Source organism: Narcine bancroftii, unplaced genomic scaffold (assembly GCF_036971445.1).
Source record: "Narcine bancroftii isolate sNarBan1 unplaced genomic scaffold, sNarBan1.hap1 Scaffold_151, whole genome shotgun sequence".
Classification (NCBI taxonomy): Eukaryota; Metazoa; Chordata; class Chondrichthyes; order Torpediniformes; family Narcinidae; genus Narcine; species Narcine bancroftii.
In genome coordinates, this window is record NW_027211886.1 from 4,907,987 (window position 1) to 4,925,976 (window position 17,990).

A 17,990-nucleotide genomic window follows, 5' to 3' on the forward strand; every position below is an offset into this window, starting at 1 on the left:
TGATCAGAATTTTTATTTTGTATTTGTTGAGAAGTTAATGCAGTTGATAGGTCAAATAAAGATACAAATAGTAACATGGAGTACAAAGTCCAGCAAGATGAGAAATAATCTCCTCTTTTGATTTGAACCCCTCAACCTCAAAGAGAGTGTTTTGAACCCTTTGAGGTTTTCCAAAGGAGAATTTCTACTTGCTTTAGCCTCCTATTTAAATTGGAGAGAGAAGCGCGTGGTGTCAACTGTTCCTCTGGTGCCAAATTCAATGTTTCACCTTTGAAAGGACAATGCAATATTTATTTTAAATCAAGTACAACGTTCTGGCTGTTAGTCTTTCTGATTGTCAACTGGTCCATTCATTTAACTTGAGCAGATGTGCTGCGTTGATCAAGCAGCCCTCATCTTCAATTATTTCACAGCTTTTGAATCAATCTGTATAAGGTAACATTTTTATATTCCGTGATGGCAAATGTACGATGTGAAAGTAAATGATAGTGGATTACTGGACATGAATCTACATTGTAGCTTCTGAGTTAATGTAGCCACAGAGTCTATTACATTAAAAAAAAAGCATAATTTCTGTTATTTCTGCAAATCTAGATATTTTTCAAAATACACCATTTTTCTATTCAGATGGTCCTTGACATGATGGAACATAAGATGGTCAACTCGTGTCTTGATTAAACCTTTTTAATGGTCCCTTCAGACCTCTGAATTGGCCTGGCAATGACAAAGAAATGAAAATGTGTTAGTTCCCTTCTGATACTATTTTATTAACTATAAAAAAGGGCTGATTTGAAAAATTGGAGGAATGCTAATGTAATTAAATTTTAAGAGGTTTAAAAGCTTTTTTTTTAAATCTATATATTCTTCAGCAATAAATTAAAGATATTAAAGTTTAGTTGCTACCTTGTCCCATCTACCTGTCAAACATGAAGGTAAATCCCAGTGCCACAACGGTTCAGTCAGCTGGGGACCATTTCCAGGTAAATTACAGTAGTGACAGCAAATGGTCCATCCCAACTGCAGAGTGTGGCACACTTGAAATGAGCTGTGCTGCCAAGTTTACTGAGCCTGACCTGCTGATAGAACAGATATAAGCAGGAGATTCACCAAGATGTTATTAGAACTGGATAGCTTGAGCGAGAGAGAGCTTGGATACGCTGGTCTTTATAACATGAAGCATAGAAAGCTGAGAGGCCATCTTAAAGACGTTTATAAAATCATGGGGGGGTGGAGAGGGAGGGGGGCCTGGAGCAAGTGAATTCTCACGGTCTTTTCCCCAGGGTAGAGGGCATAAGATTAGAAAGGAGATATTTAAGAGGAACCTGAGGGCCAACTATTTAATTCGGTTTCTGGAACAACCTGCCAGAGAAAGCTATAGAAGTTGGCATAATTACAGTGCTTGAAAGCCATTTGAATAGTTAGATGAATAGGAAAGGCTTAGAAAGATTTGGAGAAAATTTAACTGTGGGAATAGCCCAGAATGCCAACTTTGTTGGTAAGGATGTGTTGGGGTTATGGGCCTATTCCATAGCAAGGTAGATATCTTTCTTATTGCTGAAGGGATCAAGGGATATGGAGGAAAAACAGAAACCGTATACTGAAATGGGTCTTCAGGATGACCATTTAGCAAAATGGATTGTCCAAAAGGCTCAATGGTAGCCTTCTGCTCCTATTTTCAATATTTCTTTATTAAATGCATAGAACCATTACCTCTTTCAAGTTTCACTTGTTACAAACCCAGAGGACCCATAAACCCAGCAGCAATAGATATTCACCAAAACAAATGGTTACTTAAACAAAAAAAATTTAATTATCTTTAAACATGAAAACAGGATCAAAATTTAACTTATTATTAACTTAACTAACCTAACTTAACCCCCTTCTAATTCTAAGCGCACGTGTATGTAATGTGTGTGTAAATTCAGAAAAGTTCTTTGATTTACAGTCCAATCTCACTTCTCACTCTTCCTAGTTTATTGGTTGCAGGCAATTCTTATACTATGCACAGAATTTAACATGTATAAAGTTCACCAGGCTTTGGTGCTTAAAAGGTAAATGGTCACCACTCAGGAAGGTTTCTGTTGGTTTTCCGAGAGAGATTTGTTGTACGCTGACACCCACAAATGATTCCTTTTTAAATCAGCCACTTCAGTGTCTTGCTGAAAAAACATTCCCCTTGAGGGTTTTCCAGGTGATAACCTCTTTCTTTCAGGTCACCACAGAGTTCCTTTTTCCCTTATTTCAAGTGAAACATTTGACAGCCAGTCCTCTCCTCTTGCATGAGCCACAAGGGCTTTGACCTGGCTGAACTAAGCACTCACAACCTGTCTTCCAAATGGGGTTTTCCACAAGCTTTTCTGCTTGTCCTGTTCCAGTCCCAGTTGCTGCTGCTGACTGTAAAACTGTGGAACTGATCTCTCTCTCTCTCTCTCTCTCTCTCTCTCTCTCAGAAAGAAAGCCTGTTTGATTCTCTCTGCTTGCAAAACCACATGCCCCTCCTAGAACAGCAAGTTCCATTCCAGACAGTCTGCGGCTCCGACAAGTTTCATCTGTTGCCATTTTGTAAACAACAATCCATTAGTGTAGTAACTTGGGCACTCTCCAAAGCTTTTGCAAAGGCTCTGGGGCTGATATGTTTGGCATGAGAAGAGCTCCAGTATTTTAAATAAAATCTGTTTTAAAGTGTTTGTATGTGACCTACACTAAAAAACCTGCCCCAGTTCATCTCCCAAAAACATATCTATATACAATACAAACACAACATAATCTGTCACACTCTCCAAATTGCACACAGTCCTAATTTGAAAATATATTATTGTAACTTCAATATTACTGCACCAAAATTTAAGAACTCCTCAACATGTAAAAAGAAAACTGCAGGAGGAACTCAGAGGATGAGCAGCATGAGTGGGAATAAAAAGAAGCATTGAACTTTGAGCTCTGAACCTGACGTCTAGCTCGAGATTCTGGTCTCTTACCTCACTAACTAGTAGCTCTGCAGAAGTAGCCTCAGCTCAGGAGAGCGACAGAAAACAGGCTCATCAGTGTGATAATCCACATGTCTATCAGAAGAGGTAAAAATAAAATCCATCTCCTCACTAAAATTTTGTTTATGTTAATGAAATTAAGGAAAATAGATATATGAGATCAAAATATCATGTGGTTCCACAAATTGTGTATATTTTGTTTTCAAAGCTTTCTAACAGTTTATCAAAATGGCAAAGAGCAATTCATGGATCATTAAACCTAAGTGGAAGAAAGCTGTCTATACATATTCTGCATGCTGGTTTCTGTCGACATAATTTTTTTTAATATAACAAACATTAAGAAAATAAATATCACATCTGTCTTTGGTACCACATTTCTTTTTCCTTTCTGCCCATCTTTGCAAACTGTCAAATTCCCTAGAATATGATTTCCTAGCTTTGGGAAATGGTTACCAGATAATACCTACAAGTTCCTTTTTGTGCCATCGGTCTTTTAACAAATGCTGCATGAATTCAGGTCAAGAAGTTTTAACAAGAAAGACTTCTCCAGCTTCCATTAATTACCCCTTCCCCCCCCCCCGAATCTCTTGCTTTCCCTGACCCTCCGTCATGTTTTCTCCAGCTCCCCATTCCCTCCCCTTCCTTCTCCATTCAGTGAACTAACCCTTCCCCTATCACTTCTCAGCTTTTTTCTCTTCTACCCTCCCATCGATATTCACCTCTGAATTCTTTCCTGTCTGCCTGTACTTCTCCCTTTGCCCCTTCCTCCCTCCTTTCCTCCCACCTCACCTTTTTTATTCAGGCTCATAGCTTGACAAAGAGCTCAAGCCCAAAAGGTTGACTACCATTTATTTTCTAGAGATGCTGTGTGACCTGCTGAGTTTTTTAACAGCACTTTTGTATATTGCACTACAAATATAGCATCTGCAGATTTTTCTGTTTAATAACTACAAAAGAAAATTCTCTTGGTATTTCTTATTCACAATATTGCTTCCCTGCCATCCAGTTGTAAATTGAATTTGGTGACCAAAATGGTCTGTATGTAAGTTCATTTATTGTGTTTGAAACTTGACGACATCACCTTCTTAATGTTGCCCAATAAATGTATTACAAGGTTTTACTATTAATGTGGATAAAATTTAAACTGAACAAGAGACATCTAGAACTTTCGTTAGCTGCATTTTTTTGTCGTATCCGAAGGACATTCAGATTTTAAATATAACCAACTCTGGATTCACTGAAAAGGCCCAATTGAATTTGGAATATGATTGTCTGCAGTAGAAGAATGATCCATTGGCAATGCTGAAGCTTTCCATAAAATGCTTCTCTAGGTGAGGTTTTTATTTATATTTGAAGGCGTAACAATAGGAGAGCATACTGTGCATTGAAGTCCAGCTTAACTGACACAAATGACCAAATTGCAATTTTGATAAACTCTTCAATTGAATCAAGGGGAAATGAATTGGGGAGGAGTCACGTGATGGAGTAGTGGCCGGACGGAGAACTCCAGCCCTCTCCAGAAAAGTCGGGAAAAACAAGAGAAAATACAAAGGCACAGAAATAAAAGTTAAAGAAAAGTGAGTATAAAGGTGGAAAGAAGATGGAGACAAAAGAAGAAAAATCAAAATCAGCGGTAAGAAGAGAGGAAGAGAAGACAACGGAGGAAAAAGGTGAAGGCCTTACCTGTCCGAAGAGGCCCGCTGTGGAGAGAGGAGCCCGCTACCTCAGGTCGGTAGAAAAAGAACTACAACAATGGCTCGCAGAGCCGAGTAAAAGTGCGCAACCGCGCATGCGCGATGCGCATGAAAAGAAACACACCGACGGGAGGGGGGACCAGCTGGGGAGTCGATCTCCACAGCCGGCAACGACAGCTGCAGAACACCTGCAGCAAGAAGAGACCACAGAAGACAATAGAAACAAGAAAGAAGAGAAGGAAAGGACAACAAAGAAACAACAGATGGCCAACCCAGAGGAAGAAGAAGAGGAAGAATACAGTGAAATAGATGAAGGGAAAGGCAAGGTAAAGGATATACTTTCTCTTGTTAGAGGATACATGGAGTCATTTAAAGAATGGCAAACACAGGAATTCAATGATTTAAGAAGAAGAATAAACAACACAGAAGAGAAAGTGAATAAAATAGATATGACCTTAACAGAAATGGGGAAAAAAATGGACAAGATGGAAGAACGGGAAGTAGCAGCAGAAATGGAGGTAGAAGACTTAAAAAAGAAATTGGAGGAATCTAATAAAAAAACTAAAGAGACACAAGAACTACTAGCTCAAAAAATAGATATAATGGAAAATTATAACAGAAGAAATAACATAAAGATAGTGGGCCTTAAGGAAGATGAAGAAGGCAAGAATATGAGGGAGTTTATAAAAGAGTGGATCCCTAAGACCCTAGGATGTCCAGAACTACAGCAAGAAATGGAAATAGAAAGGGCACATAGAGCATTGGCCTCTAAACCACAACCACAACAAAAACTAAGATCTATTGTAGTAAAATTCCTAAGATATACTACAAGAGAAAAGGTACTGGAGAAGACAATGGAAAAAGTAAGAGAGGGCAACAAACCACTGGAGTATAAAGGGCAAAAAATCTTCATTTATCCAGATATAAGTTTTGAACTCCTAAAGAAGAGAAAAGAGTTCAATACAGCAAAGGCGATTTTATGGAAGAAAGGGTATCAATTTATACTGAAGCATCCTGCGGTATTGAAAATATTTATTCCAGGACAACAAAACAGACTATTCTCGGATCCAGAAGAAGCACGAAAATTTGCAGAACAATTACAAAAATAGACTGAGGGATGAAGACGGGTAATGAGAGTAAAAATGATCACGATTGATATGTATGTGGGTAAAGACAAAAATAGACTGAGGGATGAAGACGGGTAATGAGGGTAAAAATGACCACGATTGATATGTATGCGGGTAAAGAGGTATAAGAGTGAATAGAGACAATGTGCATACGTGAAAGTATCTGTAATTAGAGGAAAATATAGATAGTATAGACAAGAATTAATAAGGGAAGGTAATGGAATAGAGAGAATAAGGAGGGAATTAAAAGAGTGACCTTTGTGACATATGAAAAGTGAAATCTTTTCTGGGGGAACTGGGTGGGGGAAAAGAGCGGTCACTGCAAAATCAGTTGACGCTTGCGAGTGGATTCGCAAATCCAAATGGAGAGGGGAGATGTGGTTGTCCGACAAGGGATAAAGGACAACTCAGGAGGGGAAGGGGAGATTGGGGATAAAGAAGATAGAAATAGGAGAATAAGGAAAATGTTGGATGTTGTAGGAATGTTGTCTTGTAAAGAGTTGAAAATAAGAAAACAGAAATGGAAAAGGAGGAAAGGTAATGATGGAAAAACGGAAAGAGAAGATAAACAAAATATAAAATGGCTACGCTGAACTATATGACTTTAAATATTAATGGAATACATAACCAAATTAAAAGGAAGAAACTACTAAATTTACTGAAAAAGGAAAAAATAGATATAGCATTTGTCCAAGAAACACACTTAACTGAATTGGAGCACAAGAAATTAAAGAGAGATTGGGTAGGACATGTAACAGCAGCATCGTATAATTCAAAAGCAAGAGGAGTGGCTATATTAATTAGCAAAAATGTGCCATTTAAAATAGAAGAGGAAATAATAGATCCAGCAGGGAGATATGTTATGATAAAATGTCAGATATATTCGGAGCTTTGGAATCTACTTAATATATATTCACCTAACGAAGAAGATCAAAAGTTTATGCAAGATATCTTTTTGAAGGCAGCTAATACGCAAGGGAACATACTAATAGGAGGGGATTTCAATCTGAATTTGGATCCAAATATGGATAAAACGGGGAAAAAAATTAACAGGAAGAACAAAGTAACCAAATTTATAATTAAATCAATGCAAGAAATGAAACTTGTGGACATATGGAGGAAACAAAACCCAAAAGAAAAGGAATACTCATACTACTTGACCAGACATAAAACATACTCAAGAATAGACCTATTTTTGTTATCAGCTAGTATGCAGGATAGAGTAAGAAAAACAGAATATAAAGCGAGAATGCTATCGGACCATTCACCGTTAATACTGACAGTAAAGCTAGAGGACATCCCTCCAAGAATGTATAGATGGAGATTAAACCCCATGCTACTTAAAAGACAGGATTTTAGAGAATTTATTGAAAAACAATTAAAAATGTATTTTGAAGTAAATACGGAATCAGTGGAAGATAAGTTTATACTATGGGACGCAATGAAAGCATTCATTAGAGGGCAAATAATAAGTTATGCAACCAAGATGAAGAAGGACTATAATCAGGAAACAGAGTAGTTGGAAAGGGAAATAGTAAACATAGAAAAAAAATTAGCAATAAAGGAAGATACAACCAAAAGAAGAGAATTGGCGGATAAAAAAATAAAATATGAAACATTACAAACATATAAGGTGGAGAAGAATATAATGAAGACAAAACAGAAATATTATGAACTAGGTGAAAAAACACACAAAATCTTAGCATGGCAGCTTAAGACAGAGCAAACTAAGAAAATGGTATTGGCAACAAGGAAAAAAGACAAACAAATTACATATAATCCAAAAGAAATTAAGGAAAACTTCAGAGAATTCTATGAACAATTATACCGAACTGAAAACAAAGGGAAAGAGGGAAAATAGATGAATTTTTGACTAAAATTGAACTACCAAAACTACAAATAGAGGAACAAAATAAATTAACAGAACCATTTGGAACAGTAGAAATACAAGAGATAATAAAAAAATTACCAAATAATAAGACACCAGGAGAGGATGGACTCCCAATAGAATTCTACAAAACATTTAAAGACCTATTAATACTGCCCCTCCTGGATGTAATCAACCAGATTGATGAGACACAAAACTTACCAGATTCATGTAAAACAGCAATAATTACAGTGATACTAAAACAAGGGAAAGATCCACTCTCACCAGCGTCATATAGACCAATATCTCTGCTAAACACAGATTATAAGATAATAGCTAAACTATTAGCAAACAGATTAGCAGAACAGGTACCGAAAATGGTAAATTTAGACCAAACTGGATTTATCAAAAAAAGACGCCCAACAGACAATATTTGTAAATTTATTAACTTAATTCATGCAGTAGAAGGAAATAAAGCACCTGCAGTAGCAGTTGCTTTAGACGCAGAGAAGGCCTTCGACAGAGTAGAATGGAATTATTTGTTCAAAGTATTGCAAAAATTCAGTTTACCGGAGAAGTATATTAATTGGATTAAAGCATTATATAAGGGACCGTTAGCGAAAGTGACAGTAAATGGACATGTATCAAAGCAATTTAACTTAAGCAGGTCAACGCGGCAGGGATGCCCACTATCACCATTATTATTTGCGCTAGCTATAGAACCACTAGCAGAATCGATAAGAATAGATAATAATATAAAAGGAATAAAAATAAAAGACAGGGAATATAAAATCAGTCTATTTGCGGATGATGTGATAGTGTACTTAACAGAACCAGAACTATCAATAAAAGAACTATATAAGAAATTGAAGGAATATGGAGAAGTGTCGGGATACAAGATAAACGTAAATAAAAGTGAAGCAATGCCTATGAATAACGCGGATTTCTCAAAATTTAAGAAGGAATCCCCATTCAGATGGCAAATGCAGGCAATAAGATAACTAGGTGTACAAATAAACAAAAATCTAGGCCAATTATATAAACTCAATTACAATCCAGTAATGAAAAAATTACAGGACGATTTAGAGCATTGGAAAGAGCTACCACTAACACTGATAGAAAGGATAAACTGTATTAAAATGAACATTTTTCCAAGGATACTATACTTATTTCAGGCATTGCCAATACAACTGACAGAAAAATTCTTCAAAGAGTTAAAGAAAATAATAAGGAAATTTTTATGGAGAGGGGGGAAACCGAGGATAGCACTAGATAAATTAACAGAATGGTTTAAACAAGGAGGCTTACAATTGCCAAACTTCAAAAATTATTATAGAGCCGCACAATTAAGGTACCTATCAGATTTTTATCAAACAAGGGAAAAACCAGACTGGACGAGATTAGAATTAGATAAAATAGGGGAAAAGATACCTGAACACATATTATATAAATGGGACGAAAAATTGTTACAACATAGAACTTCTCCAGTATTACACCATCTCCTCAATATATGGAAGAAGATTCATGTAGAAAGAAATAAAACAAATTATCAATTACCAAAACTAATATTGACGCAAAATAAGCTACTCCCTTTTACAATAGACAACCTTTCCTTTAGAAAATGGGGAAAAAAAGGGATTAAAAGAATAGAAAATTGTTTTTCAGGAAGTAGATTCTTATCCTTTGAACAAATGAGAGATAAGTACAATATAACTGGAGATACAGCGCTGGCATATTACCAACTGAAATCCTACTTGAAAGATAAATTAGGAAGCAATTTGAGTTTACCAGAGGGAAGTAACCTTGAATATGTGATTACAGATACAATGTTAATCAAAAGATTTATAACAAATATGTATATTAAACTGCAAGAAAAGGAGAATGAGGAAACAAATGGTAAAACTAAACAAAAATGGGAACAAGATTTAAATATAAAGATAAAAAAGGAAACATGGGAGAAATTATGTTCTGGAACGATGAGAAATACAATAAATACGAGGCTGCGTATGATACAATATAATTGGTTACACAGACTATACATTACACCGCAAAAGTTAAATAAATGGGACCCAACAGTATCTGATAGATGTTTTCGATGTAAAAAAGAAAGGGGAACAACAATTCATGCAATCTGGACATGTGAGAGAGTAGAAAAATTTTGGGATGATCTCAATCAGATATTAAATAAAATAACAGAAAACAATATACCAAAGAATCCAGAGATCTTTCTCCTAAGTAACATAAAAAATAAAGAATTTGGAATTGACTTGGAAGATGCACAAAAAAGATTTGTTAAGATAGCCCTAGCCGTAGCAAAAAAATGTATTATGTCAACCTGGAAATTGGAAGATAATTTGAAAATACAACAATGGTATATAGAAATGAATAAATGTATTCCATTAGAAAAAATAACATATAGTTTAAGAAATAATATTGAAATATTCGAACAAGTATGGGAGCCTTACATTAAATACAATAGCGAAAACCTACCGGGAACAAACATTACCTAAGTTGATGGAAGGAGAAGAAAAGAAAAGAATGGACTCCGTAGAATTTCTGGTGTATATTTGTTGAATGACAACATTGTCTGACTGGCTTAATGCAACCTAGATTGTATACCTAAAATGGATGAGAGGCGGGGGTGGGGGGGTGGCATGGGAGGAGGGAGGGGGGTGGGAGAAAAAGTCACTGTATATGTGTGAAAAAGAAAAAGTGTATATCATGGCTAACGTGATTTATGGTGTGAAAAATAAAAAAATTTTTAAAAAAAAGGGGAAATGAATTGGCATGAGAACAAATAACATAAAGGAAAGGGGCAATAAGGAGAGGAGGATGGGGATGAATAGGATTTCTCCCTGAGTATTAGCATGGAGCTGATGAGCCAAATATTCTTCTGCATTCAAAGTAGAAAGTTCAGAAACACTTTACAGGTCAGACAGCATCTGTAGAAAGAGTTGATGTTTCATTTTCAAAAACTCTTCTAACAACGGGTTGAATTAGGAAATGGAGCTTATGTGACAATAAAAATAACACTATGTGAGCTGGATAGTCTTTGACCCAAAATGTTAACTAACTTTCTCTTCCCACAGATGTCAACTGACCTGCTGAGTGTTTCCAGCATTTTATTTTACATTTTATTTCAGATATCCACCATTTGAAGTTATTATTGATAGCATTCTCCTTCTATGTCATTATAAATCTGCCACTGGTGAACCTACCTTCAACACAATACTTGTGTGATGAATTTAAGTGAAAACTGATGTTAAGAACCAATGCCTGAGACAGAGGAAACATATTTGCTACTGGAACCCATGTTAATGATGGAGACTCAGTGTTTTCTTGCCTTTAGCAGCTTTTGTACATTGCTTACAAAAGCAAAAACCAGAGAAAACTTGTCACTCTTTCCAGTGGTCATTTCCAAATTATAAAATCATCCATGAATTTTGAGATTTTCTTGACAAAGTTATAAATGTGCATCTTTAACTTAAACTTCGCAGAAGTTTTATCAAATAGTTACAGACTTCTACTTTAGTTCAACAAAAACAGTTGAAGTTCTGGTGTGTATTTTTTTTTCATTTTTGTTTGCAAATATTTCTTTGTAGCGGCAGCTACACTACTCCTGAAAGAACACACACAACCAGATGGGGTGAGCTCAGTGAGCAGACTAGTTTATTGCAGGCTGCTGGGCTGCACTTATACTCCCAGCCCGGACCTGGCTGAGAACCGCGCTGGAGGGTGCTGATGTCACCCGGGCATCACGTGGTCCCCCAGCATGGGCTTCTGAGCCCTGTGCTGAGAGGAAGGGAAAAACCCCGATGGCGCCATTTTGGCTGGCTGCTCCGTCACATGGCTTACAAGTGGGGCCAGTTCGCCTGCCTAGTCGTGAGCCGCCACACATCACCCCCCCCCCCCCCCAGAACCGGCGCCAATTTCTTTTTTCGCCGGCTGACCTCACTTCTTGGGCTGGGCTACGACCACGGGCTCGGGGGATTGAGGTGCACTGGTTTCAGTCTGTCCACAGTAAACAGCTCCTGCCTGCCGCCAATGTCCAGCATGAACGTAGAGCCGGAACGCCATACAAGTCTGTACAGCCCCTCGTACGGTTGCTGCAGAGGTTCCTCAGTCGGGTCCCACCAAACGAAAATGTACTCCGCGGAAAGCAGTTCACTGGGAATGTGAGACGGGTGGGTGCCATGCCTGGGCAGCGGTGGGGGTTTAACAAATCCAAGCATGCCCTGAGGTGAGGAAGTAGATCATGCAGCGACCACTGGGGATTGTGATGTGCATTGATGAACTCACCAGGTAGTGCCAGACGTGCACTGTAGACCAGCTAAGCTGATGACGCCTGCAGATCTTCCTTGGGAGTGGAGCAGATGCCCAGGAGCAGCCAAGGCAGTTCATCCACCTAGTTGGGACTGGTGAGGCAGGCCATGAGTGCCGACTTAAGGTGATAGTGCAGATTTTTGACCAGTCCATTGGCCTGCGGGTGGTAGTCCGTGGTGCGGTGTAGCTATATCCTCAACCTGTTGGTGAGCTGTGCCCAGAGCGCAGATGTGAACTGGGTGCCCCGATCGCTGGTGAGGTGACCCGGGACGCCGAACCGGGCGACCCAACCATGCAACAGTGTTCGGGAGCAGGAGTTGGTGGAGGCGTTTGGCCAGCGAGTGATGCGGTCCACCATCGTAAACAGGTAACGGTTGCCCCGGGAAATGGGTAAGGACCTGTTGATGTCCACATGAATGTGACTGAACCGTTCCTGGACTTGCTCGAACTCCTGTATAGGCGCCCTGGTGTGCCTGTGCACCTTGGACATCTGCCAATGGGTGCATGTTCTGGCCCAGCCTGCAATCTGCTTCTATAGCCTATGCCATATAAACCGTTCTGCCACCATCCGGACCGTGGACCTGATGGATGGATGTGAAAGGTCGTGGATGTGACGCAAGACGTGCCTGCGCCACTGTTGGGGAACCACTGGTCGCAGGGTGCCCATGGAGGTATCACACAGGATGGTGCCTTTGCCGCTCGGAGTTGGGAGGTCTCAGAACCGCAGGCCTGTGATGGCGGTCTTGAAGGCCCTCGTCGCCTCATAAGACTTCTGGTCCCGGGTGAGTTGGTTGAAGTCAAGGTCAGGCATCAGCGCACAGATGGCCGGTCGCAAGATTGCATCAGCAACCATATTGTCCTTCCCAGCCTTGAGCCGAATGTCGGTGGTAAATTCTGACACGAAGGAGAGGTGACGCTGTTGGTGGGCCAACCAGGGATCCTTTTCCATCGCAAGCACCTGGGTGAGGGGTTTGTGGTCGGTGAAGATGGTAAAAGTCCTCCCCTCCAAAAAATAGCGGAAATGCTGTACCGCCAGGTACATGCCCAGTAACTCGCGGTCGAAGGCACTATACTTGCGTTCCGGTGGGTGGAGCAGGTGGCTGAAGAATGCCAATGGCTTCCAATGTCCATTCACCTGCTGCTCTAGGATGGCACCGATGGCTGTGGCAGAGGCATCGACAGAGAGTGCCATATGCAGGTAGGTGTGCGGGTGTGCGAGCATGGTGGCTTTCGCAAGGGCATCCTTGGTGGCCTTGAATGAGTTGCAGGCTTCTGGGTTCCAAGAGAGCATTTTGTGCTTGGCTGCGATGAGGGCGAATAGCAGCTGCGTGATGCGCACAGCTCCCGGGATGAAGCGGTTGTAAAAGTTGACCATACCCGCAAACTCCTGCAGCCCCTTGAGGCTGTCCAGGTGTTGGAACTCCCTGATAGCGGCGACCTTCGCAGCGGTGGGCGTGGCTGCTTCGGCCATGATGGTATGTCCCAGGAACTGCATGGACTCTTTCTCGAAATGGCACTTGGCTGGGTTGATGGTAAGGCCAAAGTCGGCCAACCAGGAGAAAAAGGTGTGTAGGTGGGCCTTGTGTTGCACCTGGTCCTCGCTGCCGACGAGGATGTCATCCAAATAAATAAAAATAAAATTTAAGTCCTTGCCCACAGAGTCCTTGAGGCGCTGGAAGGTCTGAGCAGCGTTCTTGAGCCTGAACGGCATACGCAGGAATTCGAATAAGCTAAAGGGGGTGATGATGGCCATCTTGGGTATGTCCTCAGGGTGCAACGGGATCTGGTGATATCCGCGCACCAGGTGAACCTTAGAGAAAACCCTCGGACCGTGCAGGTTGGCCGTAAAGTCTTGGATGTGAGGGATTGGGTAATGGACAGGAACTGTTGCCTCATTGAGCCATTGATAGTCTCCGCAGGGATGCCAGCCACCGGAGGCTTTCGGGACCAGGTAGAGCGGCGAGGCCCACGGGCTTTCAGACCACCGAATAATCTCCAGTTCCAAAAGGTGCAAAAACTCCTCCTTTCCCACCTGGAGCTTGTCAGGTGGGAGCCGTTGTGCCTTGGTGTGAACCGGTGGGCCATGGGTGGGGATGTGGTGGAACACCCCGTGGCACGGCAAGGCAGCGGAGATCTGTGCCTTGAGGAGTGTTGGGAACTCATCCAGGATTTGCTGGAACTCATCTGTGGGCATGCTGATCTTGGCTATCTGCTGTTGCTCCGAGTGGGAGGCGTCGAGGCGAACGGCCTGGAAGGTACGGGTGCCCACCAGGCACCTACCTCGAATATCCACCAGAAGCCCATGTGCGAGGATGGTCTGCGCCCAGAATGGCGGTCAGGAGGGACGATACGGTGAACCTCCATGCAAAATTTCATTGGCCGATCTGGAAGTGGACTGTCTTGTCTCCATTCGTCCAGATTTCCATTGCGTTGGCCGCACGGAGGGAAGGTTCATGAGGTCAGTTCCTGGACTCGACAGCCATGGACGGGATGATGCTGATCTGGGCTCCAGTGTCAACGAGGAACCGCCAGCCGCTGATTGAGTCCCGCAGGTAGAGGAGGCTGTGTCCTTGGCCAGCTGCTGCACCCATTAATAGCGGCCAGCCTGTTTGTTTCCCTGGAACGAGCAGGGCTGACGACACTTCCGAGCCTTGGCTCCCCAGCGCTGGTGGTAGAAGCAGAGGCCTGGAGCGGATGCTGTGGCCTTGGTTATGCTCTTGGTGGCGCCTGCAGGTGCCGGATGCTCTATCGCAGCGCTAGGGGTGGGCTTGGTGTGGTCGTGCCCATGCTTCGTGACCTGCTGGACCGCTGAGCCCTCTGGGAATCGTGCGTACCATAGCTCTTGGTCCTTCTGGGTGACCTTCCTCGGGTCAGAGAAGCCGGATGTCCCTGGCCATATGGTCGAGGAAAATGCACTCAAAGAGTGGGCAGTTGGTGTGATCACCCATGAGCGCAAACATCTTGTCCATCAGCTCCATCGGGGAACTGTCCCCAGGGTGTCGTGGTGCAGCATCCGAGCGGCAAGCTGGTGCCTGGATAGTCTGAGGGATCTGGTAAGCACTCACTTGATGGTCTCGTATTTGTCTTCGGCAGGTGGGTGCTGAATAAGGTGCAGCACATGTCTGGTGATGCCCTGGTCTAGGGCAGTGACCACATGGTAGAATTTGGTCATGTCGGATGAAATCTGGTGGAGGTGAAACTGGGCCTCCACATGGCCGAGCCAGGTCTCCGGCTCCTGCACCCAGAATTTAGGCAGTTTCACGGCTATAGCGCTGATCCCAGGCTCGCTCATGATGGGTTCAAAGATGTTTGAACCAGTCGGGGTCACCAATTGTAGCGGCGGCTACACTGCTCCTGCAATAACACACATAACCAGATGGGTTGAGCTCAGTGAGCAGACTAGTTTATTGCAGGCTGTTGAGCTGCACTTATACTCCTGGCTGAGAACCGTGCTGGAGCCATTAATAGCGGCCAGCCTGGTTGTTTCCCTGGAACGAGCAGAGCTGACAACACTTCCGTGTCTTGGCTCCCCAGCACTGGTGGTAGAAGCAGAGGCCTGGAGCGGATGCTGTGGCCTTGGTTATGCTCTTGGGGGCGCCTGCAGGCCCATGATGGCGGTCTTGAAGGCCCTCATCTCCTCATAAGACTTCTGGTCCTGGGCGAGCTGGTCGAAGTCGAGGCCGGCCATCAGCGCACAGATGGCCGGTCGCAAGATTGCATCAGCAACCATATTGTCCTTCCCCGCCTTGAGCCAAATGTCGATGGTAAATTCCGACACGAAGGAGAGGTGACGCTGTTGGTGGGCCAACCAGGGATCCTTTGCCACCGCAAGTGCCTGAGTGAGGGGTTTGTGGTCGGTGAAGATGGTAAAAGTCCTCCCCTCCAAAAAATAGCGGAAATGCTGCACCGCCAGGGCATCACCAGACGTGTGCTTCACCTTATTCAGCACCCACCTGCCGAAGACAAATATGAGACCATCAAGCGAGTGCTTACCAGATCCCTCAGACTATCCAGGCACCAGCTTGAACCAGTCGGGGTCACCAATTTTAGCGGCAGCTACACTACTCCTGAAAGAATACGTGACGTCACCCGGGCATCACGTGGTCCCCCAGCACAGGCTTCTGAGCCCCATGATGGGAGGAAGGGAAAACCCCCGACGGCACCATTTTGGCCAGCTGCCCCGCTGCGTGGCTTACAAGCAGGGCCGGTTCGCCTGCCTCGTGGTGAGCCGCCACATCTTACCTTTTATAGGTTTCCAACCTGACATGAAAAATCTGTGAGGGAAAAGATAGAAGGATAATATTAAGATGAGATATATTAATTTCATTGTGCCTTTAATCACTGTAGTTTCTTCACTGTTAAGATTATATCTTTTTGATGTTAGTTTAACCTGAAACTTACTACTTTTGGTTTTAAAGGAGTATCAATTTCAAATGTTAACAATTAAGGTATTATGCTAGAATTCTGTTGCATAATGTTTTACACACTTGTAACTGAATTTTACCTAAAAGACAATCATTATATGCCATCTGGTTCTTTGTGTGGCCACCACACACATGAATAGATTTGGCCCAGATTCTCTTTGTGGAGGATGTGCAGAATGCATGTAGTGATGTCACAGTGGCACAATACAGCTATTATCTGCACAAAATTCTTTGGAACCTTTGAGATTCTAAAACAATGTGTGGATCTAACAGTGGCCTTAACTGAAGATTCAGAGCCTGTTGGGATGAGAGTTAAAAGGGACCACCATTGTCTACTCCACCAATGTGAATTCTAAGGGGCCATTTTGCTAGAAAATTGAAATGTGTACCTTGGCATTCATTCCTGTTCTGCTTCTACCTATTGATGTCCTTATGACTCCTGCCTGCATATCCAGTTGCCCAACCACACTGAGCCTGACATTTCTCAGGTCAGCACTCTCCCCAACACTTTCCTATTGCACATCCAACATCCATGGAATAGTCCCTGCCTTCAGGCTACCCATTCCCCAGAGGCCCAACCTGCCATTGTTCCCAACCAACTAATCACTATCTCCAATGAATCTCAGGTCCTACCTGACCCTAGATCTCCCTGTACCATTCTTGTGAACTATGGCTAACTTAATTTTCTTCACAAGCAAAGGAGAAAAGGTCTTTGATCATGTTGAACTGGGTAACTATTCCACCTAAAACACTGTGAATGTATGATAGGCACCTTGCACATGTGACACAGAAACATTAAGCAGGTCTGCTTTAACGTGCCTTTATTAATGTGACATCATTTCCAGGCTGCAGTTTACTTTGTGCTAGGCCCTATGAGCAGATGGCAGGTGGTATGATTCCACACAAATGGCAGAGAGTCAAAGAACCATAGATGGAAAATTAAGTCTCTAGATATTTGGCTACAAAAGCAATTTGGGAACAACATGTCTTATCAGTCAGAAATAATGCAATAATTAGGAAGGAGACAAATGAGAGGTGGTAATGAAAAGTACAGATCTGTGTATCGCTGGATTTTGCAGCTCCATTTGATGTATTATTACATTGCTAGCATCCCTGACCTTTTCAGAATATTGGAGCACCTTGAGCATGTTTGCCTTTCAATTAAAATTTGGCCAGTCAGCGTACTGCCTTTATCCCATATTTTTTAATGTTAGATTTAAAATTATAACTATAGCATCAATTTCCTAGCTGAATTAAATAATGGGAACTCTCTTGGGGTGATATTTGCCTTCCAGTCATAAATACAATCATGAACTGATGAGATATCTAAAGACTGAATATCTCCCTTCCAATCAAGAATCAAAATCTTAACATTCTAGATAAATTTAGAGGCAGACCATAATTATTCTGAATGACTTCAATAGATACAAAACTAATTTATGAAATTGCTTTGTTAAGCCAATTTTAAATATATCACTGGATTACGGTATTTTAGATTTGGTATTATCATTATTGTGCCATTTTTTAAATGATTATCCAGATGATCCCTGAAGCTTGCCACCAATGAA

The 17,990-nt window shown here is 41.9% G+C and overlaps 1 long non-coding RNA gene across 1 annotated transcript; it reads right to left on the minus strand.

Annotated features, from left to right (window-relative positions):
- Nucleotides 1-269: 269 nt before the first annotated feature.
- LOC138750455 (uncharacterized) lies at nucleotides 270-16,591 on the minus strand. The gene is made up of 3 exons (XR_011349345.1): nucleotides 16,503-16,591; nucleotides 16,241-16,272; nucleotides 270-714 (listed from the first exon to the last, which is right to left on the minus strand). It is a non-coding gene; the product is annotated as an uncharacterized lncRNA (long non-coding RNA).
- Between the last annotated feature and the right edge of the window lie 1,399 nt (nucleotides 16,592-17,990).